At 37.4% G+C, this 15,559-nt stretch overlaps 1 pseudogene; it reads left to right on the forward strand.

Annotated features, from left to right (window-relative positions):
* The window catches only part of LOC102840805, a 32,990-nt pseudogene that overhangs the window by 15,939 nt on the left and 1,492 nt on the right, over positions 1 to 15,559 (forward strand).

The following is a 15,559-nucleotide window of genomic DNA, read 5'->3' on the forward strand; positions in this document are numbered from 1 at the left end:
TACAAAGGCAAGAAGTGACTGGCCTAGAAGCTTTCAAGAGGAAACCTAGATCCAGAGGGCCTGGAGGAAGGTAGAATTTCCAGTGAGTAGTATCCAATTCTAGGTTGGGCTGATGCAATGAAATGCAGATAGGTCTCTTGTGATACAACAGTGAATAATTATTATCAGGACTTATTGTGAGGGTTGGAAATGTAAAGGTAGACGTTTTCTAGCAAGGAGGGGAGTGGTTAACTTTTCAGTCTAGCAGCGGAGGTCCCTAGGACCATCAAAAAAAGAGCGGAGAGCGGGACCCTACCCAGAGAAGCATTGATGCCTGAAATGGAGGCAGAGATGATGACGTGGAGCAATGGAGCAGCTGGAGACTTTAGATCCAGAGAGGGAGAGTGACTGTGTGCTGAAGATCTAGGGAGTACGGGGGACAGGATTGCAACCTTTGGTTGGTTGATGATGCGTGGAGGGGATTGTAAGCATGGCAATGATACGATATACGATAGAATGAATGTAAAATTAATGTTCTCCCATGTAAACTATCACATAATTCACAATAAAACATTTAAGAAAAAAAAAATGTATAGGTCAAGCTTATCAAATTGTAGCAATTTACTCTCATATCCTTTATCAAAAATTGGTTTTTTTTTTTTATCTTCCTCTACTCAAGTTCTGATTATCAGGACTTCAAGGCTGGGGCAAATGGGTACTATCTGCAAGTTTGGGCATTCTTGTGCACCTCCCCTCACTTCATATCAGCTGGATAATTCACTCTTAGCTCTAGCCTTATATGGCTGTGTCCTTGTCCATGGACGCAGGAGTGCACAGATCTCACCACACTTCGGGCCAACCAGCCCTTCCTCTTCTCTCTGTCATCTCCAGGTCAATGGGAATCTATGGAACATGATTGATCTTGGACCATATCTACATTGCTGCCTTTTCCCCTTTTCCACTCACCAGTAGACCAATATGGTCACCAGCAAGCTTACATGCCTGCTCATGTGCTCCCTTTGATTTTCAGTCTTGGAAGGGGGGGAGGGGGGTTGTTCTGACGGTACTTGATTGCTTGACTCATGACTTATTCTTGTTTTGGGTGACCTGAATGGTGCCAAGCTCACAGTAGGAAATAAATATTTACTTGATATGGTTGGTTGGTTGATTAAAATAAATTTAAAGTTTTGGCAAGAGTTCCCCGTTTAGGTTCCAGGAATTCATACCCCAGAATAGAAACTTACTTTATGGCTGGAATAAAATCATTCCAGCTATGAATAGCTCCATGGTTGTTCAATATCATAGTATCACAAGGCTCTAAGGAAAAGCCCTGAGTTTTCCTCTTGGGTTTTCAAATACCACCTCAAAATGAGTGATTGACAACTGAACAGGCATCCAGGTGCTCTCACATCAGAGTCCTCCATGCTTATTCTCATAGGGAAGGACATATCACACTTAATCAGTTTTCACGTCAAAAGGCAGTTTTGTTTTTTAAATGCCTTTGCAATGAGTTCCACCTGGGACTTGCAAATCCATATAAGATCTTGATTTGCACATCATTGTTGCGAATGCAAGTCTGTGATGAGAGCTCAGCTGTCAATGAGAAGTGAAGCAGGATGTCAACCTGCTTCTTCTTCCTGCCTCCCTCCTGGCATCTCCTGGGCAGATTCAGGGAAAAGCATTAAAGATAAGCAGATAAGATTTGAAGAAAGCACACAGAAGAAGAAAGACTATCATTAGGTTGTTTTCCTGTCTCTAATGACTGTTCTTAGACCATCAGCTTTAAGTAATAAGTTTTCAAAACTCAAAAATCTCAGAAAAAAAATTTTGTATAAGTAAATCGTTTGTGTGCACAAAACTCTGTATTTTCTTGTGCAAACAGCATTTTCACATGCAAATTGGGCTGTTAGAGCTTTAGCTAATTGAGTACTGCGTGGAATTCAATGATTTTTGCAAGCACAAGTGGGAAGTGATGCTGGTATAGCTGCAGAGAATGTTGAAGAGCATGGCTGGTAGTCAGCAATATCATTTGACTACAACTGAGTGGTTTAAGGAGTCCCTGAATGATGCAAACATTAACACACTCAGATGTGAATCTTCATATTGAGAGTACAAATCTTCCCAGAGACACCTCAAAAGAAAGTCATGGAAATCTACTTCCAAAATGTTTAGCCATTGAAATTGTTATGAACTACAGTTTTGATCTGACACCCATAGGGTTTTCATGAGTGGAAGGTAACTCAACAACTGGTTGGGTGGTTCAATCTCTTTGGGATGCTCTAATTCTTGAGAAATAGAGTAAAAAATTGTCTGAAGTAGATATGTTTTCAAGGAAGTTAATGGTTAATTGCACCCTGCCAACTGTCCTTTATGTCAATTAGGTTTACTCCAAACTTACACATGTCATCTAATTTAGCTGGTTATACCTTTTGGGGAGATGGAACTGCTCAGAGTCCCTCTGTCAACCTAGGCTCTGTGTTAACAGGAAGTTAGCACAATGAAGTTATGTAATTGAAAAGAGTTAATAACAACACTATTTACAAAGGTTTGGACAGGTATTAGAAAAGCAACAGTTCCTCAGAACTATTAGTAGCAGTTAATCTTGAAATGACAAGTTGTTGTTGTTAGGTGCCTTGAGTAGGTTTTGACTCATGGCCGCCCTATGCACAACAGAACAAAGCATTGCCCAGTCCTGAGCCATCCTCAGATTTGTTACATTTGAGCCCTTTGCTGCTAACACGGTGTCAATTCCTCTTGTTCAAGTCTTCCTCTCTTTTGCTGACTCTCCATTTTAATAAGCATGATATCCTTCTCCAAGGATTGGTCTCTCCTGATAACATACCTAAAATGTGAGACAAAGCTTCACCATCCTGTATACTTTGGCTCATTCTGGCTGCACTTCCACCAAAACAGATCTGTTTCTTCTTCTGGCAGCCCAACATACTTTAAACATTCCTCTACAACACCATAATTCAAATGCATGAATTATTCTATGGCCTGCCTTATTCATTGCCCAACTTTCACATGCATATGAGGCAATTGAAAATACCATGGCTTGGGTCAGTTGTATCTTCGTCCTCAAACTGGTAGCTTTGCTCTTAAGCACTTTTAAGAGGCCTTTTGCAGCAGATTTGCCTATTTTAATATTATCATTTAATTTCTTGGTTTCTGCTTCCATGACTGCCGAGTATGGATCCAAGCAAAATGACATCTTTGATAACTTCAATATTACTGAATTTATCATGATGTTATTTATTAGTCTACTGGTGATGATTTTTTTTCTTTGCATTGAAGTGCAATCCATACTGAAGGCTGTAGTCTTTGATCTTCATCAGTAAGTATTTCTCTTCACTTCCAGCAAGCAAGGTTGCATCATCTGCGTATCTCCAGTTGTTAGTAATTATTCCCCTAATTCTGATGCCACATTCTTCTTTATATAATCCAACTTCTCAGATTATTTTATCATACCTACTGAATAAATTTGATGAAAGGACATAACCCTGGAACACACCTTTCCTAGTTTTAAATTATTCTCTATCCCCTTAGAACCTGAAGAAAGAGCTATGAAAAAAAAAAGAGAACATCTAACAGGAGTGTGACTTTTCAATTGATGAAGGCACTCAATTCATCATGATCCAAAAGGACAAAGCCAGAGGTATGAATATTGTTGTTGTTTAGTATTGAATCAGTTCTGACCCATAGCAACCCTGTATAGGGTTTCTGAGGACCAGCTGGTAAGCTTGAACCACCAACCTTGTAGTTTAAACTAACTTTGCAGTCCAGCACATTAACCCATAGCACCACACCAGGACTCCCAGGGAATGAATATCCCAGCCTTATTCTACTTTCTCTTCTCTCTGATGTCCTGCCAGGGCCTCCTATTCACCAACTCCAACTGAAGCCAAAAGATAAGAGCAATTCTTCATTCTAGTTATGGTGGTCAACATTCAAGGGTCAGGGCAGGGTGTAGACATTAAAGCCAAATAGATTCTATGCAGTTACCCTGTATCCAAAGATTCTGCAGTTGTCATATATTTGTATTTTCCAGTATTACATATTTCAATATTTCTGGGCCTAGGGCTCCAGAACATCAGTGAGGAATCACAATGACATGTTGTCCAGCACTAATTTCTGAGCCTAAGTTGAAATTTGCATAATTTATAAGCGCTTTATTAAACCTGTAAGAAATATTTCTAAACTACAATAATTTTGGTTTCTAATATTAACGTGGAAATATCTATGGAGTTCATCAAATAATAACTGATTAGCTTGGTTTGTTCCTAAGCATGGCTCAAAATCATTATCTACACACCATAAGCCAAATATAGTGACTTCTAATCCCCATCTCCACCTCTCCAAATACTCCTGCTCTCATTAGTTTCATTCTTATCTAAATTTCTATTTCTATTCAACATCACACACAGTTCAGGTTTAATTGTTCCATTGTTTTTCAATGTGTGCTATTGGTTTTGCTTTGCTTTTTTTTTTTTTTTTTTTACTGCAAGCTCCCTGAGGGCAGAGGGCAGGTATTATGTTTATTCAGACATCTATTAGGGTTTTAATAAATGCAAGTAAGTTGACTAAAGTGGCACTGTAGGATAAGCACTGAACCAAAAGGTTGTTTGAATCTCAATGTCAGCAGTTCAAACTCAGAAACTTTATATAGGGCACTATGAATCAGAAGTGAGTCGATGGCGCTTAAAGACAACATAGTAATATATAACTTTCATATCTAGGATTTAATGTAGATCAGTTTCTCTACAACTAGATCTCTGACAGATTGTAGATTACTTGAGAGAAGAATCAAAGTGTATTTTATCTCAGGACCCATAACAGTACCAAGCACATAATTGTAATTAATCTTGGGGAATCCCTGGGTGATGCAAACAACAAACAGGATAAGCTGCTAAGCAAAATGATGGAGGCTTGAGTTTATCCAGAGGTGACTTGGGACAAAAGCCTGGTGTTCTACTTCCCAAGACAGCCATTGAAATCCCTATAGAACACAGTTCTACTCTGACACACATAGTCTCCAAGAGTAGGAGTTGACTCAATGACAACTGTTTGGTTGATTGAAATTATGCTTGGAGGATGCAGGAAATAAATAAGGGAAGAGAAAGGGGAATACAGAAGAGGAATAAGTAAATGTGCTCCTAGTTTGCAAAGGCATTGCATTAGACCCTTATGGAGACAGTTGCCAGTGTAAGCAGAGCTGCCAAAAAATCGCAATCCAAAGTCATAATATACGGCTACTTACATGCAATGAAGACAGTTGACTCCTGCCTGGGAATTTACAATATGGTCTCTGTCCTTACTTTTATAAGTTCTACATACTTTTAGGTATAATAAGCCAACCTGATCTGGATAACGCCCTGATTTACATATGTGTGCCCTAGGAAACAAAAAAATATTTCAATTACACACACACACACACATATATATATCTAAAATATAATTACGTAATAAATAAAAAAATTTATATAGTTAGTGGCATCATCTTTTTATTCTTTAAAAAACTTTTTACTGTGAATTGAGTGAAGGTTTACAGACAAGATCATTAGTTTTACATTCAACTAATCATACATTTTGTTTTATTTCAATGATTGTAATCCCCTCCAGATAACAACAACTATCTCACTTCCTCCCTGTGGTTCCTATTTGCATTCCAGCCACCTTCCCATTCCTTCTCAATTTTGTCCTTATAAAAATGTTGCTCTTTTGATTTTGAATGATTGATCACTCCATGGTGAGCATACCTTACTAATGTTGTTGTCCACCTCTGTATACCTATTTACTACCTGGCTGAAAATTGTATTACAAAGTCAAGTTCCTTTCCAGACCTGAAAGGTAGTTTAGGGTTATAGTCTCAGATTCCTCCAGTCTCTTTCTGACCAGTAAGCCTGGTACTTTTTGGAAAAAAAAGAAAAGAGCTTTGCTCCATATTTTCTCCCACTCTATGCAGGATCTTCTAATGTGATTCTTTTCAGAATATTTGGTAGTGGTAACGGGCATCGTATAGCACTTTTGATATCAGAATCATAGAGACTAATGTTCACATGTTCCATTAGTCCATTGGACTAATTGATTCCAAGCCACTTCCATTCTATCACTCTTCATTCTTCCACACATAAAGAGAATAATAGCTGCATCTTAGCCAGCCGCTCTTAAGCTTTCAAGATACCAGATGCTACACATCAAAGTAGGATGTACACATTGTCTTTGTAGACTATGTTATGACAATTGACCATGGTGTCCCCAAAAACTGTGGTCCTGAGCCCCCAGGCCCAGCATCTCATTGCCTTAAGATGCTTGATAATATCTACGAAGTTTTCGGCATTTTTGGCGCTGTGGGTTAATGTGCCAAAATGTAAAGCCATTTGAACTGCAAAGTTGGCAGTTCAAGCTCACCAGCTGCTCCTCAGAAACCCTGTACAGGGTTGCTATGGGTCAGAATCAACTCGATGGCACTTGACAACAACAACAATGTTCCACCACATTCATAATTGTGTTTGCAAGAAAAGGTAAATACTCATGTACAATACCCGCTTTCAAACACTTATATATTTGTGGTATATATATTCCACTCTTTCTCCCTTACTCATTCAGCCTATGTACTCAATCCATGAGTCTATGCACAGAACACTGTTGTTTCAAAGCTGTGTGTATATCACCATTTACCTCTAACCCCTTTAGCCCATGCATACCTCCCTGTGTCTTCATCATTCTTTTGCCACCCTCCATCTTCTTGTATATTGCTCTCCCCATTCTTGTATATTGCCCTCCCTCTCATCTGAGCTAACAGTGAACACCCTCTAGCCAGTGAATTAGTCTCTCTTCTCTCCCACCTCTGGTAACCATCAAAGAATGTTTCTTTTAGTATGAAAATATTTTCTTAAGTTTTCATAATAATGGTCTCATACAATATTTGTCCTTTTCTGATTGACTACTTTTACTCAACAAAATGTCCTCCAGCTTCATCCATGTTATGAGATGTTTCTCAGATTCATTATTATTCTTTAACATTGCATAGTATTCCATTGTGTGTATTACCAAAGTTTGTTTATCTATTCTTTCGTTGATGAGCACTTAGGCTGTCTACATATTTTTGCTATTATAAATAATAGTGCTGCAATGAGCATCGGTGTACATATATCTACTTTTGTTCTAGCTTATATTTCTTGTGACTATATACTAATTAAGGAGCTCTGGTAGCGTAGTGGTTACGAATCGGGCTGCGAACCTTAAGGTCAGCGGTTCGAAACTACCAGCTGCTCCGCGGGAGAAAGATGAGGCTTTCTACTCCCGTAAAGATTTACACCCTCGGAAACCCTGTACAGGGTCACTATGGGTCGGAACCGACTCGATGGCACATAACAACAACAACAACAACAATATACTAATTAGAGGGAATGCTGGGTTATAAGGTATTTCTAGTTCCAATTTTCTGAGGGAGCACCATGCAGTTTTAGCAGAGTGGCTGAACCATTTTATAGTTACACCAACAATGTAGGAGGGTCCCAGTCTCTCCACATCCTCCCCAGGATTTGTTTCCTGTTTTTTTAGAAAGTCACTGTTAATGCTGGTGTGATATGAGATATCATTTTGATTTTGATTTGCATGGAGTCCTGGAGTCCTGGTGTGGCTCTGTGGGTAAAGTCACCAGACTACAAAGCCATTTGAACTGTAAGGTCGGTGGTTCAAGCTCACCAGCTGCTCCCCAGAAATGCTACACAGGGTCATTATGGGTCAGAACTGAGTCAACAGCACTTCACAAAACAACAATGGACTGCCAAAAGAGCAAAACAATCTGTGCTGGAAGAAGTACAGCTAGAATGCTCCGTGGAAGCCAGACTTTCTCTCTCACATTGGATGTATTATCAGGGGGACCAGTCCCTGAAGAGGAATATAAATGCTTTTTAAAATAGAGGATCAGAGGAGAGGAAGACCCCCAACAGCATGGCTTGGCACAGTGGAGGCTTTCTTCATATGGTTGTTGGCTGCCTTAATATCTTCCTTGTTGAAGCATCTGTTCATATCCTGTGCCAATTTTTTAATTGGATTGTTTGTTTGTTTTTTTCTTGTAGAGGTGTTGCTGTTGTTGTTAGGTATCATGGAGTCAGTCCTAACCCACAGCGACCCTACATAGGGTTTATCAAGAGCAGCTAGTGAGTTTGAATTGTCAATATTGTGGTTCAAACTGACCATGCACTTCTTTGCCTATCTGACAGTGCCACGCCAGGAATCCAGAGGTGTTGTAGTTTTCTATAAATTTTATTGTCTGATACCTTGTTGAAAAAAATTTTTGACAGTCTGTGGACTCCCTTTTAACTCTTTTGGTGAAATCTTTTGATGCACATAAGTGTCTAATTTTTAGATCCCAATCATGTATTTTGTCTTCTACCATTTGTGTGGTTTTGTATGTTAGATAATGTATTTATGCACTAAGTTTGTTCCTATTTTTTCCATTGATAATATTCATAGTTCTAGGTTATATATTTAGGTCTTTAATCCATGTTGAACTTGGTTTTTATATTGTGTGAGATATGTGTCTTGTTTCATTGTTTTGTAAACTGATTTCCAGTTTGCCAGCACTAATTGTTGAAAAGGCTTATCTCTTCCAAATGACTGTATGTGGATGGATTTACTTCTGGGTTCTCAATTCTGTCCCATTAATTTATGTATCTTTTATTGTACTAGTACCAGGCTCTGTGGCTGTGAGTGCAAAGCCTTCAAATTCTTTCTTCTTCTTAAGCAGTGCTTTGATTTCCTGAGATCTCTTTCTTGTCCATATGCAGTCTGTGGTCATTTCTTCCATCTCTTTAAAGAATGATGTTGGAATCTGAATTGGGGTTGCATTTATTTGTAATGGCTTTGAGTAGTATTGACATTTTCACAATATTAAGTCTTCCTATGCATGAGCATGGGATATTCTTCCATTTTGTAAATCTGTTGGTTCCCTGTTCCAGTCACACAATTGCTGCTACGTTTGAGGCCGTTGCTGCTTCTCTATGCCACTCCATCTCATTGAGGGTCTCCCTCTGTTTCTCTGACTTTACCAAGTATGCTATTTTTTTTTTTTTTTTTTTTTTATGAACTGGTCTATCCTCATAATATGTCCAAAGTATGAGAGATGAAGTCTGGTCATTTTGACTTCTAAGGAGCATCCTCGTAGTACTTTTCCAACACAGATTTGTTTGTGCTTCTGGAAGTCCATGATACTTTCAACATTCTTCTCCAACATCATAATTCATATGCATCAGTTCTTCTGTGGTCCAACTTTCACATGCTTATGAGGCTATGGAAAATACAATGACTTGAGTCAGGCACACCTTAGTCCTCAAAGTGACATTTTGGCTCTTGACCACTTTAAAGAGGTACTGCATATCAGGCTTGCCTAATGCAGCATGTCATTTGATTTCTTGACTGCTGCTTTGATGAATGTTGATCTGAGCAAAATGAAGTCTTTGACAACTTCAGTCTTTTCTCCACTTATCTTGAGGTTATTTAATGGGTCCAGTGGAGAGGATTCTTGCTTGCTTTATATTGAGGTGCAACCTGTGATGAAGGCTGTGGTCTTTGATCTTCATCAGTCAGTATTTTAAGTCCTCTTTGCTTTTAGCCAGCAAGGTTGTACTATCTGAATATCACAACCATGTTTTTCCAATCCTGATGCCATGTTTTTTCTTCATATGATCCAGCTTCTCGAATTATTTTCTCAGCATACAAATTGAATAAGGATGGTGAAAGAATAAAAACCTGATGCACACCTTTCCTGATTTTATTCCATTCAGTGTCCCCTTGTTTTATTCGACACCTGTCTCTATTTCTATGTACAGGATCCTTATAAGCACAATTAAATGTTCCAGAATACTTATTATCCATGATACTATCTATAGTGCATCATGAACCACATGGTCAAAAAACTTTGCATAGTCAATAAAGCACAGTTAAACAGCTTTCTGATATTCTCTATCTTCTGTCCATATCTATCTGGCATCATCAATGATATCCCCCATTCCATGACCTCACCTGTATCTGGCTTGAACCTCTGTAAGTTCCCTGTCAATGTACTGCTCCAGACATTCTTGAATTATTTTTAGCAAAAATTAACTTACATGTGATACTAATGAAATTGTCAATGGTTGGTGTTCAACCATTTCAAGAAGTAGATCAATAGCCAATTGTATTGAAGGAAGACGTTCAAGGTACACTGATAGCATTGGCAAAGAACAAGGCTCCAGGAATTAGTAGAATACAATTTTTCATTGTATTATATTATTATCTTTTTTATTTTTGTTGATGTGATGTCACCCATATGGTTTCTTATGTGTGTTATTTGCATCTTCTCCTTTTTTTCTTTGTTAATTTTTGCCAATGGCTTGTTAATTTTATTGATTCTTTCAAAGAAGTAATTTCTTGTCTTTTTGCTTTTTCTGTTGTTTTTCAGCTCATAATTAATTTATTTCTACTCTAATCTTTATCATTTGTTTTCTTCTGGTGACTACAGGCTTACTTTGCTGGTCTTTTTCTAATTATTGGAATTGTTGTGTTTATGTGTTGATTATAGTTCTTTCTTCTTTTTGGATGTGTGTGTTCATTACTATAAATTGCCCTCTAAGCACTGCTTTTGCTGTGTCCTAAAGGTTTTAATATGTTGTGTTTTCATTCTCATTTGATTCAAGGATTTTTTGTTTTTGTTGTATTACCCAATAGCCTTTAAGCAGGATGTTATTTAGTTTACATGTATTCAGTGTTTTTTTTTCCCTTGATCTTCCTGTTGTTGATTTCTAATTTCATAGCATTATAATTTGAAAAGATGATTTGTAATATTATCATGTTTTTAAATTAATTGAGACTTGATTTGTGGCCTAATATATGATCTATTCTGGAGAATGTTTCAAGTACACCAGAGAAAGTGTGTACTGTTCTGTTGTTAGGTTGAGTGCTCTGTATAAAGCTGTGAGGTCAAGTTGATTGATTGTCTTGTTTCATTCTTCTGTGTCTTTGTTGAGTGTCTTTCTAGTTGGTCTGTCTTTTTTAAAAGCTGTGATTTAAAATCTGCTCTATTATTGTAGAGTTGTCTATTCTTTTCCTTCTTTTTGCTTTGTAGTTGTCATCATTATAAATTGATATCACTAGTTCCCTATTTTCAGCCTTCTATATATGGATACTTCTATATCTGGATTGACTTCAGGGTGGTGTAGCTATGTATGTCAGTTTTGGGTAGCTGTCTGCTGTTGTGTGTTCTCAGTCCAAAGGACGTCCTTTAGTATGTTTTATAAAATTGGTCTGGTTTTCACAAATTCCTTAAAGTTAATGTTTATCTAGAAATGTTCTAATTTTGCTGTTGTATTTAAGGAACAGTTTTGCTGTATGTATGATTCTTGGTCAACAGTTCTTTGCTTACAGAGCTTTATATATTTCTCCCTATTGCCTTTTTGCCTGCATGGTTTCCACTAAGAAATCAAAGCTTAATCTTATTGGCTTTCCTTTGTAGGTAACATTTAATTTTTCCCTAGTAGCTTTCAGCATTCTTTACCTGTCTTTGATTTTGGAAAGTTTGATTATGATATGTTTCAGTGATGCACTTTTGGGGTGTATCCTGTTTGGGGTTCATTCAGCTTCTTGAATGCTGATCTCATCTTTCATGATGTTAGGGAAATTTTCCTCCTGCAACTCTTTAGCTACTTTTTCTGTCCTTTTCTTTGTCTCTTCCTATTCTGGAATTCTGACCACTTGCAAGTTATTCTCCTCATGTTGTCCCACACGAATCTGATCTCTTTCATTCTTTTATCTGATGTTCTATTAACTTACTAGTGTTGAAGGATTTATTTTCAAGCTCACTAATTCTGACTTCCATTGATTCATAATGACTCCTTTACCTTTTCAATGTATTGTCCATTTCTGATATATTTGTATTAGTCTTCTGGATTTCTGTTTGCAAATTTTGTGTTGTCTCTAATCCTTTATATATGTATTTGTTGTTCTGTATTGCTTTTCTGAAATTTTCCTTGCTTTCCTGGAATAGTCTGTCAATCATTTGGAAGTACCTAAATGTCATTCTCCTGAAATTATTTTCAGATAGTTCCAATGCCTTTTTTCCCCTCAAAAACATTTTCTAACTTTGCCTCTTGATCTACTTTGTCTTGTTTTTTAGTGTGAACAGATATTGTCTGATGTTTTTTAGACATTGTGGTGTTATATTTGTATTAAGTTGATTCATGTATGTTGGTATATTCTTAGGCACTCAACAACTGCCTCTTGGAGGTTGTGATCAGGAGATGCACTTATGTGCTGCTTACTATTCATGCAGTTTAGTTTAAGCTAGATCAGCAGAAATTGGTTGTTGTCATTGATCTGGTGTATAGCAACTGGTATTGGCCCTTGTCTAATTGATGGGGTTGTAGAAGGCACAGCAGTGGCTGTGCTGTATGGCCACAGTTGCCGTCTCCTGTCAAGAGAGGCAAGGAATTAAAATACACATGACAGAGAGGAGGAAAACAAACAAACCAGCAAATATCAACAATAAAAGTAAATAGTAACAAAGGGGAAAAAACAAAACAAAACAAAAAAACCACAATAGCTTTCTCTCCACCAATAAGTGGTATGCTTTGGCACCACCTACTGGCCTCTTGCCTTAACAACTGCATGAGAAAGTTCAAGGTGGCCATGCTGCATATGGCTGGCCCACACAGATCATCAGTCTTTTTTTTTTTTCCTTTTTCTTTACCCCACTCATCTGTTCAGCCAATTCTCCTAGTGAGAGCTAGTGGAGGGCTTACCAGGGCCAACTTTGCAGATTTGTATCAGGTACCACCCAAACAGGGTTCATGTGGATAGACCCTACCTCCATTAATGGGGCTTACAAAGTCAGTACTCACCTCTGTGCAGCTACAAACTAGAGAGTAGTAGCTTCCCTGGGGGTGTATGCTGGTGGAGGCCAGCCTCACTTCTGCTCACCAGGGAGTGTGGAGAACAACAACAACAACAAAAACATACCATTGTTTCTTTGAGCCACAGCTAAGTTTCTGTAATGCAATATGTTTTCTTGTATCTGAAGCCACTTATAAATGCTCAAGATGGCTGCAGCAGGTTCTGTCAGCCACCATAGTTCAGCAAATTAAAAAAACAGGGATGGAAAAAATGGCACAATTATAGACTATGGAAATAATAGAATATGGAAAGGAAGTCAAGGTGATATCAAGAAATAGAAATACCAAACTATAAATATAGGAAAATAAATAGGCATGGAAATTAATAAGCTTAGTTGCCAAAATAAAGAGGGGAAAAAATTAAAGGACTCAATAAACACAAAATGAACAATAACAAAGGAAATGAAAGGACAAACCATAAACTGAAAAAACTCAGCACACAGAATTACGTAGAAAGAAATGGTCAGCACCGTAAGACAAAATAGAATAAAAAGAATAACAAAATAACAGCAGTAAATTCATATCTTTCAATAATCAATAAATGTAAATGGTTTCAATGTGCAAGTCAAGAGACAAAGAATGACAGAGTAGATAGATAGGTAAATAAATAAATAAGACTCATTATATGCTAACTGTAAGACACACATCTTAGAGACACAAACATAAATATGTTAAAAATCAAAATATAGGAAAATATATATCAAGTAAGCAATAACTGTCTTTGCCTGGGTTTTCCAGAGAAACAAAACTAGTGAAGCGTATAACGTATTTATAAAACCAAACCAAACTCACAGCCATCAATTCTATTCTGACTCATAGTAACCACAAAAAGTGTTTCTGAGGCTACAAATCTTTATGGGAATAGAAAACTTCATCTTTCTCCCTTAGAGTGGCTGTTAGATTTAAACTGCCAGCCTTGTAATTAGCAGTCCATTGCTTACCCTATAGTACCACCAGGGCTCCATATACATGTGGAGTCCTGGAGTGGCACTGTGGGATAAAGCACTGGACCAGAAGGTCAGTTTGAACAGCAGGATCTGTATTTCAAACTCACCAACAGCTCCTCAAAAATCCTATACAGGCTCACTATGAGTCAGAACCTACTCAACAGCACTTACCAACAACATATATTGAGCTGACGGGTCAAGACCCAATAACTGAAGGACAGATGATGAAAGCCACAGGCAGGATTCAGATCAAGCAAAAATCTAGGGGGCTTTTCCAGAACATTTATATATGAACCTTCAGTGAAGGCCAAATTCTCAAGAAAATTCCCTTTCAATTGTTCATGGCGTATGTAATCATAGACGTAATCAAGTTAGATTAGATCTTATTATGAGGAAAGACTACATCATAACTGCCAGACCAGAGAATTATGGCCTAGCCAACATTAACAACTATAGTAACAAAAAAGAGCAGAAATTGAAATATTAGCTTTTATAAAATAAGTTTTAATCAAGCTCCATAAGAAACTAAAATGTGTACTACACAATGATTATTTATAGGGGTAACTTACCGGTACAAGAAAGTGATAATAAATATTTTATCATATTTCATCAAAAAATGCACACCCAATGATAGAACTACAAAATACATAACAGAAACTCAAACAAAATGGAAAGTTGAAATAGACAGTTTTACAAAATAGGAGGATATTTAACACACCACTTTTGATGATAGGCAGAACACTAGATAGAAACTCAATAAAGATGCAGAAATTCTCAATAACACAATTCAACCGGCTTATCTCAGAGATACATACAAACACCATACACAATATCAACACAGTACATATTCTCTCCAGCTCACATTAATCATTTTCTAGAAGAAGCCATATTTTAGGGCACAAAACAAGACTTGATAAATTTAAAATAGAAATACTATGAAGTACCTTCTCTAATCACAATGCTATATAGCTGATCATCAATTACAGGAAAAACAGGAGAGAAAAAATTAAATACATGAAATAATGCCATGCTTAAAGATAACTAGGTTATGGAAAAATTAAAAATGGAATAAGGAATTACTAGAATCAAATGATAATAAAAACACAATAAACCAAAAGTTTTGGAACACAGCAAGTCAATACTTAAGCAATCAAACATGCACCTATCAAAAAAGAAGAAATGACCAAAATCAATAGTTTATCCTTACAACTCAAACAAATATAAAAAGAACAGCAAAAGAAGCCACAGTCACCAGAAGAAAGGATTACTGTTGTTGTTAGGTACCATTGAGTCAGTTCCAACTCATAGCAACCCTATGCAAAACAGAAAGAAACACTGCTCTGTCCTTCACCATCCTCACAATTATTGTACTTGAGCCCATTGTTGACTCTCCGCTTTACCAAGTATGATGTCCTTCTTTAGGGCCTGCTCCCTCCTGATAACATATCTGAAAGATGAGAGACGAACTCCCACCATCCTGGCTTCTAAGGAGCATTCTGGCTGTGGTTCTTCCAACACTAGGTTTGTTCACTCTTTTGGCAATCCTTGGTGTTTCCGATATTCTTCTCCAACTCCATAATTCAAACGCATCAATTCTTTTATGGTCTTCCAACACAGATCTGTTGGTTCTTTTGGCAGCCCGTGGCACTTTCAATATTCTCCTCCAACACCATAACTCAAAAGCATCAATTCTTCTATGGT

This window comes from Chrysochloris asiatica, unplaced genomic scaffold, assembly GCF_000296735.1.
Source record: "Chrysochloris asiatica unplaced genomic scaffold, ChrAsi1.0 scaffold00035, whole genome shotgun sequence".
Classification (NCBI taxonomy): Eukaryota; Metazoa; Chordata; class Mammalia; order Afrosoricida; family Chrysochloridae; genus Chrysochloris; species Chrysochloris asiatica.